Source organism: Symphalangus syndactylus, chromosome 6 (genome assembly GCF_028878055.3).
Source record: "Symphalangus syndactylus isolate Jambi chromosome 6, NHGRI_mSymSyn1-v2.1_pri, whole genome shotgun sequence".
Taxonomy (NCBI): Eukaryota; Metazoa; Chordata; class Mammalia; order Primates; family Hylobatidae; genus Symphalangus; species Symphalangus syndactylus.
The window spans coordinates 79,759,635-79,776,957 of NC_072428.2; the positions used below are offsets into that span (position 1 = coordinate 79,759,635).

Below are 17,323 nucleotides of genomic sequence, written 5' to 3' on the forward strand. Positions count from 1 at the left end.
AACTGTACAAGAAACCGTCAATCAGTCTCCAAAGTGGCTGTACCATTTTATATTCCCATCAGCAATACACGCAAGCTCCAGTTGCTCCATATCCTTGCCAACACTTGCTTGTCAGTCTTTTAAATTTTAGACATTCTTGTAGGTGTATAACGGTGTCTCATTGTGAATTTAATTTTTATTTGTCTGATGACTAATGGTGTTGAGCATCAATTCATGTGCTTGTCCATTTGTACATATTCCTTTAAAAATTGTCTATTCAGGCTGGGTGCAGTGGCTCATGCCTGTAATTCCAGTGTTTTGGGAGGCTAATGTGGGAAGACTGCTTGCACCCAGAAGTTTGAGACCAGCCAGGGTAACATAACAACACCCTGTCTCTACCAAAAAAAAAAAAAAAAATTATCTTAATGTGATGGCATATGCCTGTAGTCCCAGCTTTGTTTTTGGGAGGCTGAGGAGGGACAATCACTTGATCCTAAGAGTTTGAGGCTGCAATGTGCTATGATCATGCCACTGCACTCCAGCCTGGGTGACAAAGTGAGACCCTGTCTCTAAAAAAGAAAAAAATGTCTATTTAATCTTGGTTGAACTCTATTCAACTCTTGGTTGGAAGAGTTCTTTATATATTTCAGGAGACTGGGAAGGTAGAGAAGGAATCAAAGTGAGCTGGGGAGCAGTGGAGAAAGAGCAGCTTTAAAAGGATGGAGAAGAAGGCAGGAAGTACATACAAGACTTCTTTTTTTTTTTTTTTTTGAGATAGAGTTTCACTCTTGTCGCCCAGGCTGGAGTGCAATGGCACGATCTTAGCTCACTGCAACTTCCACCTCCTGAGCTCAAGCGATTCCCCTGCCTCAGCCTCCCAAGTAGCTGGGATTACAGGCACCCACTACCACACCTGGCTAATTTTTGTATTTTTAGTAGACATGGGGTTTCACCATGTTGGCCAGGCTGGTCTCGAACTCTTGACCCCAAGTGATCCACCCGCCTTGGCTTCCCAAAATGCTGGGATTACAGGCATGAGCCAACGTGCCAGGCCATACAAGACATGTTGGTCGAGGTGCAGGAGGAAAGCTGGAAATGTGTTCTGAAGCCCATGAAAGGGTGATCTGCAAAGAGATTGAGTTTCAAGATACAGAATCTTATCTAAGTGGCAACTGCCACAAAAAGGTCGAGTAAAATAAAGACTGAAAAAAAAATAGACTTCAACAGTGGTTTTTAAACTGTGGGCAACAGCCTGTTAGAAACCAATTTAGTAGAGGCTGACCAGTATTTCTTTTAAAAAATTAAATAGAATAGAAAAGTGTATTGCAGGTACTAAGGTTAAGTGTAGTTCCATGAAATTTTTTCCCTGTTATATATGTGCATTATGTTCTGGGTCACACAGTAAGATATATCTTTAACTTTGGATTATGGTAAAAGAAAATCTTGGAAGAAGAAAGGAGGCCACTGATGTCCATCCCAACATTATCCTAGAATAGGGCAGTGGCTAATAATTTGGACCCAGATATGGCTTCAAGCCCAAGCTTCCTCCCCTTTGTTAGATGCGTGATCTTGAATAAGTTACAGAAACTCTCTAATTCTCACTTTCACTTTCCTTAAATACAAGTTGGGAATAATGATAATGTTTACCTCAAAGAGCCGTTAACAGAGCTGCTTTTGGGCACATTGGAGCCCAGTGCTTCCCTCTCAGGACAGATACAACCTGAGCAAAGGGCTCAGCTGAACCAATGAAGTCTGGATTAGATTTTAGCCCTGGCCCCTCTGCTGGGATGCTGGTGTGAAAGCAAACTACACAAGCTTCTGCCCTTATCAGGATTAAATGGGATTATGCTTGCAAAATATTCTGTATGATGTCCAGAACAGGGCAAACTCTCCCATAACCATGGGCTGTCATCATTACTGGTTGTTATCCTTGTTAGAGAAGAAGCCAAATCTCAATAGATAAAGGATATGGAGATACTGCATAGAATCTATCCTTAAAACAATCTAAATTTGGTGGAAACAACCTAAATGTCCATTAACTGATCAACAAAATATGGTATATCCATATAATGGAATATTATTCAGTCATAAAAAAGAATGAAGAACTGATGTGTGCTACAAAGTGGATAAACCTCTCCCTAAGTGAAAGAAGCTAGTCACAAAAGGTCACATACTGAGTATAAAATATTCAGAATAGACAAATCCATAGAGACAACAAGTGGATGAGTCATTGCTAGGGGCTGAGTGGGAGGAGGGAAGCGGAGTGACTGCTTAACTGATGCAGGTTTCTTTTTGGGTTGATGGAAATGTTCTGAAGCTGCACAGTGGTGAGGTTTTACAACACTGTGAAAGTACTAAATGCCACTAAATTGTACACTTTTAACTGGTTTAAGTGGTAAATTGTATGTGTATTTTACAACTTTTTTAAAAAGCCCCATTCAACTTAAGGATGCTTCACCACTGCCCTGTCATCATTTTCCCAAGCTATCTCAAAGGAAAAAGTTGGCTTGGGAGCACAATGGAAAAGATTAGCTCGAGAGAGTGGTAGAGCTGAGGGAAGGTTTTCCTGAGAATGGGCAGCAAAGAGCAGGATTGGAAGGAAGGGAGCCGGGAGAACGGAAAGTGACAGAGGAAGAGGGGAACAACACAGTGTAGTCTCCTCTGCTGCACTTTGATGCAGCTCTGAAGGCTTCTTAAGGACCTGTGTTACTTGCAGGAAGGTTCTTGGGGCCACCGCAGCATAATCTCTTTGTTAGAAGGACTGTGAAGCAGTGGGGTGAGCACAGATGGGCCCCTCCTCCCCTCCTTAGATGTGGCATATATACTGTTGCTGTTCCTAAGGGAGAAATAATTGGACAGATAATTAATAATAATAACCCCTCATGACTGCCTCTCTGGCAGGTGCTTAGCTATAGCCCCAGGAACTTGGTAGCTGAATAATCCTCTATTATAAACTGATTTCTCAGTGAATAGTATTATTAGTATTAATAATTAGAGCCAATTTACTATTACATACACTATTGAGTGGAGCAACAATGTGTGTAATCTGCAGCACAAGATGATTTTTTAAATGCTTTGCATTGTGTCACAGGTATTTGGCTGTCCTTCAGTATATTTACTTTCTTGATTATGTCTGACTTGGGATAATTTGAAAGTCACTTTGCACTCCCAGAGGAGGGCCATGCAAGTATCATTCTCCTGGTTTCTTTCCTTCCTGCAAATATGCTTAGCTCTCCCCATTCTAATAAATGTTGACCTTAAACTAAAAACCAGTTTTTTAAAATTCTATAAATAATATAATTGAGAGCAAGATATATTAGAATGATGGTAGCAGTAATTAATGAGTCTCAGTCTAATCTGCCTTAAAACATTTAGGCAATGTTTACTAGTCAATAACATTTAAATCTCCTTGATAGTCGTGTATCCAATAAACAAATTTTGAGGGCCATGTAGCGGGTGCAGAAGATACAGAAATAAATAAGATCATTGCTTTCAAGGAACCACTGCTCTAGTAGAGGAAACAGATGTAGAAACAAATCTTTCCTCTCAAATTTAATAAATATAAGGAAAAAGCAATCATCTCAGCCTAGAATCAAGGCCTTCAGTGAAGATATACATGACAGCTATCTAAAAATACTACCTCATGTAGCTATAAAATATTTGATTTTTTCCACTTAAACATATTTATTTATTTTTATTTCATATAATTTCAACTTTTATTTTAGATTCAGGGGCAAATGTGCAGATTTGTTACGTAGATATATTGTGTGATGCTGAGGTTTGGGGTATGAATGATCCCATCACCCATGTAGTGAGCATAGTACCCAATAGGTAGTTTTTCAACCCTTGCCCTCTTCAACCTCTCCCCTCTTTTAGCCTCCAGTGTCTATTGTTGCCCTCTTTATGTCTATGAGTACCCAATGTTTAGCACCCACTTATAAGCGAGAACATGCAGTATTTGGTTTCCTGTTCCTTTGATTATGGCATCCAGACACATCCATGTTGCTGCCAAAGGCATTAGTTTGTTCTTTCTTTTTTTGGCTGCATAGTATTCTATGGTGTATATGTACCACATTTTCTTTATCCAGTCCACCTTTGATGAACACCTAGGTTCATTCCATGTGTTTACTGTTGTGAATAGTACTGCAATGAACATACAAGTGCATGTGTCTTTTGGTAGAATGATTTATTTTCCTTTGAGTATATACCTAGTAATGAGATTTCTGAGTTGAATGGTAGTTCTGTTTTAAGTTCTTTGAGAAATCTCCAAACTGCTTTCCACATTGGCTGGATTAATTTACATTCCTCCACAGTGTATAAGTGTTCTCTTTTATCTGCAGCTTCACCAGCTTCTGTCGTTTATGACGTTTTAATAATGGCCATTCTGACTGGTGTGAGATGGTATCTCATTTTGGTTTCGATTTGCATTTCTCTGATGATCAGTGATGTTGAGCATTTTTTCATGTTTGTTAGCTGCCTGTATGTCTTCTTTGAGAAGTTCCTGTCTTTTGCCCACTCTTTAACAGGGTTATTTGTTTTTCACTTGTTGAATTGCTTAAGTTCTTTATAGATTATGGATATTAGATCTTTGACAGATGTGTAGTTTGTGAATATTTTCTCCCATTCTGTAGGGTTTCTGTTTCCTCTGATGATAGTTTTTTTTGCTGTGCAGAAACTCTTTAGTTTCATTAAATCTCACTTGTGAATTTTTGCTTCTGTTGCAATTACTTTTGAGGATTTTGTCATAAGTTCTTTCCCAAGGCCAACGTCCACAGGGTCTTTCTGAGGTTTTCTTCCAGGATTCTTGAAGTTTGAGGTCTTACATTTAAACCTCTAATTCATCTTTTGTATACGATGAAAGCTAGGGGTTCAGTTGCATTCTTCTACATACATCCAGCCAGCTATACCAGCATTATAAATTCTTCCTCATTGCCTATTTTTGTCAACTTTAATGAAGATCACGTGGCTGTAGGTATATGGCTATATATTTCTTTATATCCTGTTCCAGCGGCCTATGTGTCTGTTTTTGTAACAGTACCAAGCTGTTTCAATAACTGTAGCCTTATAGTATAGTTTGAAGTTAGGCAATGTGATGCTTCTGGCTTTGTTCTTTTTGCTTAAGATTGCTTTGGCTATTTGGGCTATTTTTTTGGTTCCATATGAGTTTTAGAATAGTTTTTTCTAGTTCTGTCAAAAATGACATTGATAGTTTGATAGGAATGACACTGAATCTACAGATTGCTTTGGGCAGTATGGCCATTTTAATGATATCAATTCTTCCAATCCATGAGCATGAAATGTTTTTCCATTTGTTTATGTCATCTACAATTTCTTTCAGCAGTGTTTTGTAACTTTTGTAGAAATCTTTCACCTCTTTGGTTAGATGTATTCCCAGGTATTTGTGCATGTGTGTGTGGCTATTGTAAATGGGATTGTGTTCTTGATTTGGCTCTTGGCTTGAACATCATTTCTGTATAGAAATGCTACTGAGTTTTGTACATTGATTTTGTATCCTGAAACTTTACTGAAGTCAGTTCCAGAAGCCTTCTGTCAGAGTCTTCAGGGTTTTCTAGGTAGCCAATCATATCATCAGTGAAGAGAGATATTTTGAGTTTTTCTTTTCCTATTCGATGCTTTTATTTCTTTCTCTTGATTTCTCTGGTTAGGACTTCCAAGATATTTTATTCATGTATGTACAGCCAACCCAATCAAAGATTATAATTAACGCATTTTTAGTGTACCTCAGACTTTACCTGTTTAAACTATTATTAACATTTTTTTCATTTATTATTATTACTTATATTGCACTATTATTGTCACCTTTATCGACATGTGCTAGCATCTTTCCATCAACCTAAAGGAATTTCATAGCTGAAAAAGCCTAACTGCTTATGCCATGTTAGCAAATGTCTCAGGCCAAAGTTCATAAATAGGAGTTTCTGACCATCTGCAAGAAGACTGATGATCACACCAAGACTTCAGCTGTGGGCCAAAGCAGATCATCTGCTGGACTGTCAATTCCATTGTGGTGTGTGACATTTGGCCTTGGCTGATTTACTGCCTTTCTTTGTAATCAACCTATCTCCGCAGTACAGTCCAGACACTCTAGGTCCAGGGCACTGTTAACGCATTGGTGATTAAGACATTGGTAGGACAATAAATGAGCAGCATTTTCACCTCTCCAAGGTCTCTAGATAGATATCAGTGTGCTTCAGTATTCCACATACCTTATTCCCTCTGGCTGGGGGGAGGTCTCTTAAATACCATCCCTGTGAAAGAGTAAAGAAGGAAAAGGCAATTGAATTCTAGGTTGGAACAGACACAGACCTTAAAGGTCATCTCAACTCATCACTCATTCATTCATTTATTCATGCATCAATATTTAATGAGTGCCTACTGTATGCCAGGCACTGTTCATGGTGCTAGGAACAAAACATTCCATGGCTGATCTATGGAATTTATAGTCTAGTAGGGGAGAAAGACAGGAAACAAGTAAACCAATAAATGAGGCAATAACAGATCTGAATCAATGCAGAAATGAGAAGGTAGAGTGGTAGGACGGGGTGGGCATGAATGAGGTGGTAGGCACTTTAGATAGGGTGGCAATGCTAATTAGAACAAGGAGACTAAGGCCAGATGTCACCAAATTAGGGCTGGGAGCTTTAGCTAGAGAAATGGAAAAAGTATAAAAATAAGAGTTTAGCTATAACACAAGGGTCCTATAACAAGACCCCAAAACAAGGCTGAGTCTGCAGAGAGGTTTGATCTAGCTTTCATTGGGCATAGAATTGTAGAGATTATTTAGCTGTTAGGGGCTAAATTTTGTCCCCCCAAATTCATATGTTACTAACCCTTGGTAACTCAAAATTTGAGATTGGGCCTTCAAAGAACTGGTTAAGTTAAAATGAGGCCATTGAGATAGGCCTTAATCTAATCTGACTTGTGTCCTTATAAGAAGAGATTAAGACACACAAAGAGACACCAGGAGTACCCATGCACAGAGAGTTGACCATGTGAGGACATAGTGAGAAGATGCCCATCTATAAGCCAAGGAGAGAGGCCTCAGAAGAAACTAAACCCTCTAACACCTTGATCTTGGAGTTCCAGCCTCCAGAACTGTAGAAAAATTAATTTCTGTTGCTTAAACCACCCAGCCTGTTATGGTATTGTGTTATGGCAGCCCTAGCAAACTAATGTACTAGCCCAGGATCACTTGTATCAGATACTTTTTTATTCTTTTTTTTATTTTAATTTTTACCTTCAACCAACTTACACTATCAGATACTTTTTAATATGCAGAATCTCATGTTCTGTGCCTCATCCAGGCTAAATAAACAAAAATTTATGTGGGAAAAGGGATAGAAATCTGGATTTTCAATAAGCACTCCCTCCAAACAAAATAAGCTTAGATTCTCATCACACTTTAATTTTAGTAGTTTGAGAGCTACTAGCATTAAGACCAACTTGGGCCAGACATAGTGGCTCACTTTGTAATCTCAGCACTTTGGGAGGCCGAGGTGGGTGGATTGCTTGAGCCCAGGAGTTCAAGACCAGCCTGGGCAACATGGCAAAAACCCACCTCTACTAAAAATACAAAAATTAGGCCGGGCGAGGTGACTCACGCCTGTAATCCCAGCACTTTGGGAGGCCGAGGTGGGTAGATCACTTGAGGTCAGGAGTTCAAGACCAGCCTGGCCAACATAGTGAAATCCCATCTCTACTGAAATCACAAAAATTAGCCACGTGTGGTGGTACATGCCTGTAATCCCAGCTACTCGGGAAGCTGAGGCACCAGAATTGCTTGAACCCAGAAGACAGAGGTTGCGGTGAGCCAAGATTGTGCCACTGCACTCCAGCCTGGGTGACAGAGCGAGACTGTCTCAAAAAAAAAATATATATATATACAAAAATTATCAGGGCATAGTGGTGTGCCTGTAGTCCCAGCTACTCGGGAGGCTGGTGGGAGCAGAGTTTGCAGTGAGCCGAGATTGTGCCACTGCACTCCAGCCTGGGCAACAGAGTGACACCCTGTCTCAAAAAAAGGAGAGAGAGAGAGAAGGACAGGAAGGCAGGTAGGCAAGCAGGCAGGCAGGAAGGCAGGCAGGAAGGAAGGAAGGAAGGAGAAAGAGAAAGGAAGGGAGGGGGGGAGGAAGAAAGGAAGGAAGGAAGGAAGGAAGGAAGGAAGGGAGGGAGGGAGGAAGGAAGGAAGGAAGGAAGGAAGGAAGGAAGGAAGGAAGGAAGGAAATATTGTTCATTTTACAGATGAGAAAACTGGGGCCAAAAGAAGGAAAACAACATGTGGAGTAGGACCTGCAAGCCAGGCTTCTTAACACAGAGCGTGCTGCTCTTCCCACTGCCCCAGCAGGCCTGGGAAGCATGCTGTTGAGTCAGAGCTGGACTCACAGCAGAGATGCCCAGCAATGCTGTTTAGGCAATTGGCTGTAGTAGCTCCAGTAATCTGTCTCACTGGAACTGAGACTGAGGGTATGTGGGCATGGTGGGTAATGGAGATCTACAGAAAGTAGGGCACGGAGCTTCTGATCGCTCAATGATGCCGAGGCTATGCCCTTTGCTAATACAGCCCGGTCTCATGGACTCAACAATTCCATAATGAGGTCGTATTACAGCTTCTAAACTCTGCTTGCTGTAGGGGAAGCCTATTTCTTCTTATTTTCTCTGACTGGGAAAGAAAAATAATTGACGACTAATGTGGTCAATAATAACTCTTCATATAATTAAAGGTATTGACTGATAAAAATTCAATTGTTTCCTTGAGTAGACAACCACTTTCTGCAGCCTTGTAGCAATGCCCATTTCCTGACCCTTTTAACAATTTTGTTGTTTTCATAGTTTTTCAAATGAGTTCCACATTATGGAACCCCAAACTAGCCATAATTTACATTTAATACATTATTATTGAATAATTACATGAATAAAAGAAGGAATGGTTCTCCTTTTGTTCTCTCCTTCCTTCTAAGCTATGAGTTTCTGTGGTTTTAAAATATATATATGTAAAAACAAAAAAAGAACTCCTGACTTTACTCATAGAAAATCAGTCAGGCAAAATGTTCGCTTATGAGAAAAACAGATAGATTGTGTCAATTTTAATGTAATTACCAGCTTGTACTGACCTGGTTTCTCACAGTCTTATCTGGTTCTTTAGATATTGTGTTCATTTTCTGTCTTCTGCTTACGTTGTCTTTTAGCTCAATCTTGTTTTTATCACCTTTTATTATAAGCCAATTTTTTTTAAAAAAAATAATGAGTTGTCATGGAAAACCTCAGTTCAGCTATTTACTTAGCCGTACCAGGGGCTCACAGAGAGGGAGTAAGGGATCTTTGCGGACATGAATAGATCTCAGGCACATTAAAATAGCTATGTAAATAAGGAAGGGTCTGAATGAGATCAGACTGGACTTATGTGTTAATAACTTACCAAGACATAAACGGATTCTGTTGCTCTCCTGCTCAAACATGTGTATGTACACATATATGTGTATAGATACACACATACATGTATAGCTTAACATGGATTTTGGCATAGCAATTGGTAGCAATTGATTATGAGAAGGAGGGGAAGAAGAGATGATTTTCCAAGCAGCCAGAGTATGCTTTCAAGGATAATGAAAAAATTTGTTAATGGACATGTCTCTATGGGGGGAAATGCTTGATGAAGGGGCATTTTCATGGGCCCTGAACTGTACAGGACTTTAGGGGTGCACTTATCTAAATGCCTGGCCCTTAGGGTCGAGACAGCTGGTGGCTAATATAATCCAACAGTCCATCAAACATCAGTTCAGTCCAGCTGACTGGCTGGGTCTGTTATCAGCAGTGCCAATCACAAGAGCCTGGTCATAGAATCTCAAAGTTGGAGAGAGCACTAGAAACCACTGCAACCACTCTTCCACCCAGACACAGTAACAGTACTACCTCATAAGGCTGTCATGAGAATGAAATGGGTTAATATTTGCTGAATACTTACAATAGTGTCTGATGCATAATAAGACCTTTGTGAGGTCAGTTAAATAAACACTGTTTGCTGAGCACCTGCCAACTGTGGGCACTAGTCAAGGTGCTGCACCCACAGTCATATCATTTAACCCTCTCTCCAGCCCAGCTGTCCTGATCCTAAGGGCCAGGCAGTTAGATGGGTGTGCCCCTAAAGTCCTATACAACTCAGGGCCCCTGAAAATGCCCCCTCATCCAGCATTTTCCCTACATATGGAAACAAACACCATTGTTTGAAAAAAGTAAAAAGCCTTCTTTACACTGAGCTAAAATTTGCCTCCAGTGATTTCTTCTTGGACTACACCGAATAAGTTTCTTGCTCTTCCACTCCATAGGCCTACAAAATACTGGAGAACAGCTGTCAGGAGAGATAACAAACCCGAAGCCTGGAAATCACTCATCAAACCAGTTTTCTTCCTTTTAAGTGACAAATATGTGGGTTGGGTCAAAACTGGAAGAGAAGATCTGCTGCCAGGCCACAGTGCCCTTTGGTTTTTGCTTTCCAGATGCTCGGGGGCCATTCTTCAGGCAAGCAGACCTATGAGCAGGGACGGGCAATTGTTGCTGTGGTGCAATGAAGCAAGTGGGTCTGGGGGAGAATCCTTAAGAAGATAGTTCCTGCCAGATTTCTTTCTGCCAGCGCCACAAACTTTAATTAAAGCGAGCCCTCAGGCTGCACCAGGGACTACAAGTGCTGTGATATTGGTGTCCAATGGGGTCAACAGAAAGAACTGCTGACTGTGAGTGAGGCAGCGCCAAGACGCAAGCGCCAGCCAACATGCAAAGAGAAAAGAGAAAATGAACCTGTGTTCCCTTCCAATAAGACAGTATTTACAAACCAGAGATCTGGAGACTGACAGGCGGGGTCCCAAACTCAGCTCTGGCACTTGAATAAACCAGATGACTTGGGACAAATTACATAATTCTCCTACCTCCCCTCCTCCAAAACTTTTCTCCCTCTATATAAAGAGGATGATAATAATAATATCTACTTTGTGGAGTTGTTTTTAATGATTTACCAAAATGAAAAAATGTCAGGTATATTAGTTGTTATTATTTGAAAATTTCCCATATACAATCCTTACAGATATATTTGGAGCAGATGTTACTAATCCTACTCTCCTACTCTTTTTTTTTTAATAGAGTCTTGCTTTGTTGCCCAGTCTGGAGTGCAGTGGTGTGATCACAGCTCACCGCAGCCTCAACCTGCTGGGCTCAAGTGATCCTCCCACCTCAGCCTCCCAAGTAGCTGCGGCTACAGGCACATGCCACCATATCTGGCCAATTTGTTGTAGAGATGAGATTTCACCATGTTGCCCAGGCTAGTCTCAACTGGCCTCAAGCAATCCACCCGCCTTGGACCTCCCAAAGTGCTGGGATTACAGATGTGAGCCACAGAGCCCAGCCCTTTTTCCTTTTTTTAAGAGTAAAGGTCTCACTATGTTACCCAGGTTGAAGTGCAGTGATGTGATCATAGCTGACTGTAGCCTCTAACTCCTGGACTCAAGTAATTCTCCTGCCTCAGCCTCCCAAGGAGCTAGGACTACAGGCATGCACACCATGCCCAGCTAATTTTTAGATAATTTCTTGTACAGACAGGGTCTCACTGTGTTGCCCAGGCTGATCTTGAACTCCTGGCCTCAAGCAATCCTCCTGTCTTGTTGGCCTCCTAAAGTGCTGGGATTATTAAAGGAGTGTCCCACTGCACCTGGCTCTAATCTCATTTTATAAATGAAGAAACTGAGGTTTAGAAAATTAACTCACTTGCTCAAGGTCACCAAGTTATAGACCGAGGAATGAAAATTTGATGTATATGAGGTCCTCTTTTCACCCACTCCAGTAACAAACAAGAAAGCTCACAGCCCAGGGAAATCAGCCCCACCTGGTACAGAGGTGAGGGTGTGGAAAAGACAGGAGAGATAAACAGGAAACAGCATAGCACTAGGGTGGAACCAGGACAGGCAACGAATAGGAGACCAGAATAAAGCATGATTAAAAGAACTCTGTGCAGGCCAGGGAGTGGGAGGTGAGAAGAAGGCGTCAAGTTCATTGGCCTGGTTGAAACCATCAAAAAAGGTTACTGGCAGAGTATGCTGTGCAGATAGCCCGTAGCTTGTTCCAGGAAGAAAGCCCTCCAAAGCCTCAACCTTCCTAACTCCTTAATCCAGGCAGGAAAGTGGTCCACATCAATTCAGTCTCCATCCCCAAAATACCCACAACCCCCATCTATAGTACCTGCTGCCCAAGAGTCCTTTAATAAGATAAAGAACATTTTATTCTGCTATCTGAGAAAACTGTAAAGCAGATCTGCTTAAAAAGCAGACACTCCGGGGAAAGCAACACATTGACTTTAAGACTATGCTCTTTTTTAAAAAATTTCAACCTTTATCTTAGATCCAAGGTGTACATGTGCAGGTCTGCATAGATACATTGCATGATGCTGGGGTTTAGGGTAAGAATGACTGTCACCCAGGTAGTGAGCATACTACCAAACAGGTAGTTTTTTCAGCCCACACCTCCCTCCCTGCTCTAGCAGGCCCCAGTGTCTGTTGTTCCCAACTTTATGTCTGTATATGTTCAATGTTTAGCTCCCACTTATAAGTGAGAACATGCTGTATTTGGTTTTCTGCATTAATTCACTAAGGATTATGGCCTCCAGCTCCATCCATTTTGCTGCAAAGGACATGATTTTTTTTTATGGCGACATAGTATTCCATGGTATATATGTACCATATTTTCTTTATCCAATCCACTGTTGATGGGCACCTAGGTTGAGCCCATGTGTTTCCTATTGTGAATAATGCTTCAATAAACATATGAGTGCATGCGTCCTTTAGGTAGGATGATTTATTTTCCTTTGGGTATATACCCAGTGGTGGGATTGCTGGATCAAATGGTAGCTCTGTTTTAGGTTCTTTAAGTGGTGCTACTCATATACAGAAGAATGAAACTAGACTCCTACCTTTCACTATATACAAAAATTATCTCAAGATGGATTAAAGATTTAAATGTAGGACCTAAAACTAGAAAAATCCTAAAAGAAAATCTAGGAAATACCCTTCTTGACATTAGCCTTGGCAAAGAATTTTTGGTGAAGTCCCCAAAAGCAATTGCAACAACAAAAATTGATATGTGAGATTTAATTAAACTAAAGAGCTTCTGCACAGAAAAAGGAACTATCAACTGAATAAACAGATAATTTACAGAATGGAAGAAAATATTCGCAAACTATACATCTGACAAAGGTGTAATATCCAGAATTTATAAGGAACTTAAATAAACAAGCAAAAAACAAATAACCCCATTTGGAAATGGGCAAAGGGCTGGGTGCAATGACTCATGCCTTTAATCCCAACACTTTGGGAGGCCAAGGCAGGAGGATCGCTTCAGGCGAGAAGTTTGAGACAATCCTGAGCAACGTAAGGAGACCCTGTCTCTACAAAACACTGGGCATGGTGGTGCATGCCTGTGGTCCCTGCTACTCAGGAGGCTGAGGCAGGAGGATCAGTTAAGCTCAGGAGGTCAAGGCTGTAGTGAGTCATGATTGCACCACTGCACTCCAGCCTGGGAAATGGAGTGAGACCCTGTCTCAAAAAAAAAAAAGAAAAAGGAAATGAGCAGACACTTCTCAAAAGAAGGCATACAAGTGATCAACGGACATGAAAAAATGCTCATCATCACTAATCATCAGAGAAATGCAAATCAAAACCACAATGAGACCATTTCACACTAGTCAGAATGGCTATTATTAAGAAGTCAGAAAATAACAGAAGCTGACAAGACTGCAGAGAAAAGGGAACATTTATATACTGTTCGTGGGAATGTAAATTAGTTCAGCCACCATAGAAAGTAGTTCGAATACTATACTATTAGACTCTAAGTACATTGGTGTTTATTGGTGAAACACCAGCCCCTAGCTTCACCCTTAAAAAACACTGTGTGTAGGCCAGGTGCGGTGGCTCATGCCTGTAATGCCAGCACTTTGGGAGGCCAAGGCAGGTGGATCACCTGAGGTCAGGAGTTCGAGACCGGATTAGCCAACATGGTGAAAACCGGTGTCTACTAAAAATACAAAAATTAGCCGTGCATGGTGGCATCCACCTGTAATCCCAGCTACTCGGAAGGCTGAGGCAGGAGAATCACCTGAACCTGGGAGGCGGAGGTTGCAGTTAGCAGAGATCACACCGTTGTACTTCAGCCTGGGTGACAGAGCGAGACTTTGTCTCAAAAAAAAAAAAAAAAAAAAAAAAAAAAAAAAAAAAAAAAAGACTGTGTGTATATATATATATGTAGACATAAATAAACATATAATTAATGGATACCAAAATATTGTCTGAGAACAGGTTTTCTATTTTCTATTTTCTTATTTTTTTTTTTTGAGACAGAGTCTCACTCTGTCACCCAGGCTGGAGTGCAGTGGCACAGTCTCGGCTCACTGCAGCCTCTGCCTCCCAGGTTCAAGAGATTTTCCTCCCTCAGCCTCCTGAGTAGCTGGATTTATAGGCACCCACCAGCATGCCTGGCTAGTTTTTGTATTTTTAGTAGACAAGATTTCGCCATGTTGGCCAGACTGGTCTCGAACTCCTGACCTCACGTGATCCACCTGCCTCAGCCTCCCAAGATGCTGGGATTACAGGCATGAGCCATCTCACCCAGCCTGAGAACAGGTTTTCTAGTGCTCAATAAATGTGGAAATTAAATGATATTGTTACAGAAAGAGCAGCTTGTGAAGGCAAAGCAGATCAAATCAGCCAATTTTGCAATTTTGTTGAACCGGTTTTATTATAATTGCCTTTTACTGTTTGTGTAAGACTTGATATCTCTGGTTTGCAATTTTGTAGGAAAAGAAAAGAGAGTGATCAGAAGGAAATGATACACTTGATTAATATTATTTAAAAGGAATGAAAACACTAGCTGGGTATGGTGGCACACACCTGTAATCCCAGCTACTACTTGGGAGGCTGAGGCAAGAGGATCGCTTGAGCCCTAGAGGTTGAGGTTGCAATGAGACGTGATTGTGCCACTGCACTCTAGCCTGGGCAACAGAAAGAGTGAGACCCTGTCTCAAAAAAAAGGAAAAAAAAAAAAAGAATGAAAACATAGGCATGGGCATGTGTGTTTGCAGGTGTGTGTATGTGTGTGTATCACCAAAGATTTCCAGAACTAATTAATAAAGAACAGTTTTAATAGATTATATAGATCAAATAGGCCTGGCATATTGTGGGGCTTAATAAATGTCTGATATATTAACTGAACAGTTTTAAATAAATATATATATGTATATGCATATATATATACTGAACAGTTATATATATTAACTGAACAGTTAATATATATTAACTGAACAGTTAATATATATTCAGTTAATATAACTGATATATTAACTGAACAGTTCTAAATAAACATATGTATATACACATATACATCAAATATATGTATATACGTGTATATACACATATATACATGTATATACATGTATATACGTATATATATGTATATATACGTATATACATGTATATATACACATATATACATATATACATCAAATATATGTATGTACATATATATATTTGATGTGTGTACCTATATAAGAAACTGAACTTTAAAAGAGAGTTTTCAAGCAAAGTTTGCCTTAGGACATAGTTCAGGCTGGTCATCAACCTTTGGGTTGGTGCATTATTTTGGTGCAGTTGAAGAATTTACTTTAGTCCAAGCTGAGAAGCAGATTGATAAGTACTTGCATTGCTCTATTTGGGGCCCTCATCCCTTGTTTTAACCGTTATCTTCCTTGTTTCTCCCATGTTTCCTTTTCTTTTTTTTCTTTTGAATCTATAACACTGCCACAATGATTTTTCTGTTTATATGCACAAGATGTGTATTAATGACAAGGAGTATTCACTTACAACGAAACTTTCCTCAAAGGAACTGTCTTTGGTTATGGTTCATTTCTCATGGACACTCCAAGTTTCTTCAATTTTCTTTTATCAGAGAAGCATTTCCCCAGGTTGCATTTCTGATCCTGAGAATTGCTAGACCTGTATAAGTGATTTAAGATCAAGTTGGAAATTAGGCATCTAAAACTGCAATATTTCCTATTGGTTCCAAAGGAATGTTGTGAACCAGAAGAAAAATTAAAAAAATAAAATAAAAAATAAAAATAAAACTGCAATATTTCCTTAATGTCTCAATATACTAACACCTCAGCCACATCAAATGTTGGAGGATGGGTAAAAATAATGAGCAAGTAAATAATTAAGGAAAATGGTGGATAAAAGAAGTGTTTTGCTGGCATTGCCACAAATAAAATATTTCTTATCATTGAAATTTAAATGTAGTGGAAACTCTGCTCCTAAATTTTTTTTTGAGATGGAGTTTCACTCTTGTTGCCCAGGCTGGAATGCAATGACGCAATCTTGGCTGACTGCAACCTCTGCCTTGTGAGTTCAAGCGATTCTCCTGCCTCAGCCTCCCAAGTAGCTGAGATTACAGGCATGCACCACCACGCCTGGCTAATTTTGTATTTTTATTTTATTTTATTTTTGAGATGGAGTCTCACTCTGTCAGCCAGGCTGGAGTGCAGTGGCGTGCTCTCGGCTCATTGCAACCTCCACCTCCCGGGTTTAAGTGATTCTTCTGCCTCAGCCTCCTGAGTAGCTGGTACTACAGGTGCCCGCCAACATGCCCAGCTAATTTTTTTGTATTTTTAGTAGAGACAGGGTTTCAACATGTTAGCCAGGATGGTCTCGATCTCCTGACCTCGTGATCCGCCCACTTCGGCCTCCCAAAGTGCTGGGATTACAGGCGTGAGCCACCGCGCCTGGCCCTAATTTTGTATTTTTAGTAGAGGCAGGGTTTATCCATGTTGGTCAGGCTGGTCTCGAACTCCTGACCTCAGGTGATCCGCCTGCCTTGGCCTCCCAAAGTGCTGGGATTACAGGTGTGAGCCACCGTGCCAGCCCCAAAACATTTTAATATTTTAAATATTTTCCCACTTTAATGTGAGTCCATTTTACATAACTTAATCTTTGCTTGATTACTCAGTCATATTTTTCTGCACCATAAAATAAAAATATGTTTAGGGGTTTTTAAAGCAGTTTATTCCCTACATTAAAGACTCTGGATTGATAGGCATTGAGTTTGGATGGCTTCTAGATGTATTAGATTATGTCTTCTCCTTCAGTATTAAATGATTGGCAATCACAGCTGCCACTGCCAGCACAGGTTGCTTCTAATCACCAGCTGGCTAAGAAACCAGCCATTCAGTCTTGTTAAAATTATGTCTAAAATAAGAGTAAATCCATTCTAAGTGAAAACTCATGAAGCTCTAGTATAAGAA

At 40.4% G+C, this 17,323-nt stretch overlaps 1 long non-coding RNA gene across 1 annotated transcript in view; it reads right to left on the minus strand.

Annotated features, from left to right (window-relative positions):
* Positions 1-17,323, minus strand: part of LOC134737023 (uncharacterized) — a 71,735-nt gene that overhangs the window by 23,398 nt on the left and 31,014 nt on the right. The window contains exons 2-3 of the long non-coding RNA XR_010121545.1: positions 6,207-6,248; positions 2,690-2,815 (exon numbers count right to left, since the gene is read on the minus strand). This is a non-coding gene — a long non-coding RNA (uncharacterized lncRNA). The remainder of the gene's footprint in view (positions 1-2,689; positions 2,816-6,206; positions 6,249-17,323) is intronic.